The sequence below is a fragment of the Aotus nancymaae genome, unplaced genomic scaffold (genome assembly GCF_030222135.1).
Source record: "Aotus nancymaae isolate 86718 unplaced genomic scaffold, 86718_ANA_hifiasm-v0.15.2.pri h1tg000059l, whole genome shotgun sequence".
Taxonomy (NCBI): Eukaryota; Metazoa; Chordata; class Mammalia; order Primates; family Aotidae; genus Aotus; species Aotus nancymaae.
The window spans coordinates 6,415,555-6,420,687 of NW_026988473.1; the positions used below are offsets into that span (position 1 = coordinate 6,415,555).

The 5,133-nt window shown below is 37.1% G+C and overlaps 1 pseudogene; it reads right to left on the reverse strand.

Annotated features, from left to right (window-relative positions):
• Nucleotides 1-604: 604 nt before the first annotated feature.
• LOC105724357 (solute carrier family 22 member 25-like) lies at nt 605-1,917 on the reverse strand (annotated as a pseudogene).
• Nucleotides 1,918-5,133: the final 3,216 nt, after the last annotated feature.

The window sequence follows — 5,133 nt, forward strand, 5'->3', positions numbered from 1 at the left end:
CAATATTTAAAAAATGGCAATTTTATCCAAACTGCTGTGTACATTTAATGCAATTTTAATTAAAAATCCTAAAGAGAAGGCCTTTTGTGACTCCCAACATCATAACACAGTTCCTTATTTTTGACTTTTATATAAGCAGAATGGTATAGTATGCAATCATTTTTGTTGTTCTTACGGTGCTTAACAAAATTGTTTTATACTCATCTATGTTAATGCACAGAGAGCTTATTTATTACCTTTACTATGTAAAAATCCATTATGTGAATATTCTGTATCATTTCGTTCATTCTATAATTAATGGAATTCTAGACTGCTGTTAGCTTTAGAATACTGTGAATTCTCAGTGCTTCCAAGTCTAATGGAGATGCCACTTCTTTTCTTTTCTTTTTTTTTGAGTCGGCGTTTCGCTCTTGTTACCCAGACTGGAGTGCAATGGCGCGATCTCGGCTCACCGCAACCTCTGCCTCCTGGGTTCAGGCAATTCTCCTGCCTCAGCCTCCTGAGTAGCTGGGATTACAGGCACACGCCACCATGCCCAGCTATTTTTTTTTGTATTTTTAGTAGAGACGGGGTTGCACCATGTTGACCAGGATGGTCTACGATTTCTTGACCTCGTGATCCACCCGCCTCGGCCTCCCAAAGTGCTGGGATTACAGCCTTGAGCCACCGCGCCCGGCGTCATGGAGATGCCATTTCTATGTCTTGTACATAGCACTCAGTGCTGGCAAAATAGCCCTGACCATACAGATTGTAATTCTCCACTTAGGACTCTAGATCCCTGAGGACCAGGGTGTCCTCAGGACAGTGTGATTTGCAATAAATATTTTTTTAAATTAATGAATGATTCATAAGCTAATGGAAATATGCTAATATGCACTAATAAAGAGATCTGTGAAACAGAGATGCTCATCTGTCTGATAAATGGCCATATGGAATGCCTCCCACCGTCATTCCAGCCATGAATAGGAATTCAGCCACTAAATTCAGGGACTAAGAGCCACATACCAGATACTACTAGAAAAAATAGAAGCTGGAACAGTAGAGTTTCACAGCAGCTTATAACCCCTCAGTGGAACCCGATCAAAACTCCTTAACATGACCTGATTGTTTCATTATCGCAGGCCCCTATCTTCCTCTCTAGCTTCCATTTTTGGCATTACCTGACCTTTATCACTCAGGTCTCGGCTTAAATATAACTTTCCCTAAGAAGCTTCCCCTAAACCTATAGGTAATATTAATAACCACTTTTACTCCATAGTAAGTGCTGTTCTCAAACTTGGCCATGGAGTGTAAACATTTGTGAACCTTTAAAAGTTTGCCAAATCCTGAACAACATTACACTCCTTCTCCTACGACTGCTGTGTGGGTGCAGTCCAGGCATGGAGGTTTTGATCAACCTTCCAGATGTTTTTAATTTGCAACCACAGGCTGAGGCTTACTGACCTAGCATAACATTCATAACAGAGGCATGAATTACTTGCTTAAACTTTGTTATCCCCAAGAATAAAAGCACTATTATAACAGGGTACATTTCTATTTTTGAATTCATTAGCCTCATTGAATATGTATGCGCCTGGCATTTAATAGAGAAGCACTTAATATTTACTGAAAAAATGAAGACTAGGCACCTACATGTGACCAAAGGCTGGAAGCGTGGTCATTACTTGTGCTATTTATAAACACCCAGGTCATGCGCTCATGAAAGGAAAACAAAGCCTCTTACCTCAGTCACGATGGTGGGAGAGGAGGGAGCTTCTGTCATATACCCAGCCATTTACACATAGTTTCATGTCTGGCTCACCCACGTTGAAGAATGTCCCATTCAGGTGACAGAGCTGCCATGGGATGGATGAAGTGATGACATTTCTCTAGCCTCAGGTTTGAGTTGACCGAGGTTCTCAGGAGGGCACCCTGGCTGAGGGTAAATTTTTATCATGCCCAAGTGAGAACTATCACAGGGATGCAAGAATGATTTAACATATGCAAATCAATCAATGTGATACATCATAACAACAGAATGAAGGACAAAAATCATATGATAATTTCCACCGATGCTAGAAAAGCATATGCTAAAATTCAACATTCCTTTATGATAAAAAGTCCTCAGATGAGCTGACAGAAGTAGGTTTCAGAAGGTGGGTAATAACAAACTTTGTTGAGGTAAAGGAGCATGTTCTAACTCAATCCAAAGAAGCTAAGAACTATGATAATAGGTCACAGGAGTATTGGGACAAACAGGTAATACATGTTGGGCTTAATACCTAGGTGATGGGTTGATAGGTACAGCAAACCACCATGGGACATGTTTACCTGTGTAACAAACCTGCATGTTCTGCACATGTATCCCAGAACTTAAAGTAAAATTTAACAAAATTAGTGCACCCATTATGCGAGACAGTATAGAAGTTCCTCAAAAAATTAAAACTAGAACTAATGCATGATCCTACAATCCTGCTTCTGGGCATGTATACAGACAAAAATAAATTAGGCTGTGGACTCTAAAACACTGAAATTCTGGAGACATAGAGGGAGGGAAGGTTGAAAAACTGCCTGTTGGGTACTGTCCTCGCTTCCTGGGTGATGGGATCAGTCATGCCCCAAACTTAAGGATCACTCAATACACTCACATAACAAATCTGTACATGTACCCACAATATCTAAAATAAAAGTTCAAATCATTAAAAAAAAGTTCTCAGAAAACTGGGTATAGAAGGGACATAGCATAGTAAGAGCCATATATCACAGATCCACAGCTAGTATCACATTGAATGGGGAAAAACTGAAAGCCTTTGTCTTAGATCTGGAACACAAAGATGCCCACTTTCACCACTGTTATTTAACATAGTATGGAAGTCCTAAGTAGAGCAATCAGACAAGAGAAAGAAATAAAGGGCATCCAAGCTGGAGAAGAAGAATTCAAATTATCCTGGTTTGCAGATGACATAATTTTATATTTGAAAAAAACCTAAAGACTCCACCAAAAAAGTAGAACTGATAAACAAATTCAGTAAAGTTGTAGGATATAAAATCAACATACAAAAATCAGTAGCATTTCTATATGCCAACACAAAAATTCTGAAAAAGAAATCAAGAAAGTAATCCAATTTACAGCAGCTACAAATAAAATAAAATTAACCAATGAAGTGAAAGATCTCTACAATAAAAACTATATAACACTGGTGAAAGAAATTGAAGAGGAAACAAAAACTGGAAAGATACTCCAGGTATATAGATTGAATGAATCAATATTGTTCAAGTGTTTATATTACCCAAAGCAATATATAGATTCAATACAATTCCTTTCAAAATACCAAGGACATTCTTCATAGAAATGTAAAAAGCAATCCCAATATTTATACAGAATTATAACATTCAAAATAGCCAAAGCTACCTTGAGCAAAAATAATAGAACTGGAGGAATCACATTATCCAACTTCAAAGTATACTACCGTAAAAACAGATACATAGACAATGTTACAGAATACAGAACCCAGAAACAAAATCTATACATTTAGAGTGAATTCATTTTCAACAAAGGTGCCAATAACATACAATGGGGAAAGACAGTCTCTTCAATAAATGCTGTTGGAAAAACTGGATATTCATATACAGAAGAATGAAACTAGACCTATGTCTCTTGCCATATGCAAAAATAAAATAAAAGTGGGTTGAAGACTTAAACATGAAATCTCAAACTATGAGTCTACTAAAAGAAAGCCTTGAGGAAACTCTCCAGGACATTGCAGTGGGCAAAGATTTCTTAAGTAATAACCCCGGAAGCACAGGCAACCATAGGAAAAATGGACAAATGACACCACATCAAGCTAAAAGGCTTCTGCACAGCAAAGGATACAATCAACAGTGAAGACACAACCCACAGAATAAGAGAAAATACTTGCAAACTATCAGTATGACAAGGGATTCATAACCAGAATCCACATGGAGTTCAAAAAATTCTATAGGAAAAAAATTTAATAATCTGATTTTAAAATGTGCAAAATATCTGAATAGACATTTCTCAAAAGAAGACATACAAATGACAAACAGGTATATGAAAAAGTGCTCAACATCACTGATCATCAGAGAAATGCAAATCAAAACTACATGAGCTATCATTTCACCCCAGTCAAAATGGCTTTTATCTAAAAGGCAGGCAATAACAAATGCTGGCTAGAATGTGGAGTAAAAGGAATCCTCATACACTGCTGGTGAGAATGTAGGTTAGTACAACCACGATGGAGAACAGTTTGGAGGCTCTTTAAAAACCTAAAAATTGAGCTACGACATGAACCAGCAGTTCTACTTCTAAATGTATACCCAAAAGAAATTAAATCAGAATTTTGAAGAAATATCTGTAGTCCCATGTTTTTTGCAGCACTATTCACAATAGCCAACATTTGAAAGCAACCCAAGTGTCTGTCAACAGATGACTAGGTAAAGAAAAGGTGGTACGTGAACACAAAGGTTCTAATCTGCCATTAATAAGGAGATCTTGTCATTTGCAGCAACATGGGTGGAAATGGAGGTCATTAGGCTAAGTGAAATAAGCCAGGCACAGAAAGACAAACTTTACATGTTCTCACCTATTTGTGGGAGCTAAAAATTAAAACAATGAAACTCATGAAGATAATGAGTAGAATGATGGTTACCAGAGGCTGGGGAATGTAACAGGATGTGTGAGGAGAAAGAGGGGATGATTAATGGACACCAAAAATAGTCAGAAAGAATGAATAATATTTCATATTTGATAGCACAGTACGGTGATTACAGTCAATAATAATTTAATGGAGTATAATTGAATTATTTGCAACAAAAAGGATAAATGCATCAGGTAATGGATACCTCATTTACCCTGATGTAATTACTACACATCGTATGGCTGTATCAAAATATCCCACATACCTCATAAATACATATACCTACTCTGTACTCACAAAAATGAAAAATTTTAAAAAATAAATTGAAAACAGAATAGTGTCATACATTTGTTTAATATACTTGCTAACTTGGTATTTATTTTTAGATTTGATGTAAGTTATTTCAAACCCAGTTATACCCCATTACCTTTGGCCTTGTTAAAACTTCCTCTCTCTGTGTGATTGTGATGTAACCAGCTTGCTCCCCGTCCCACTG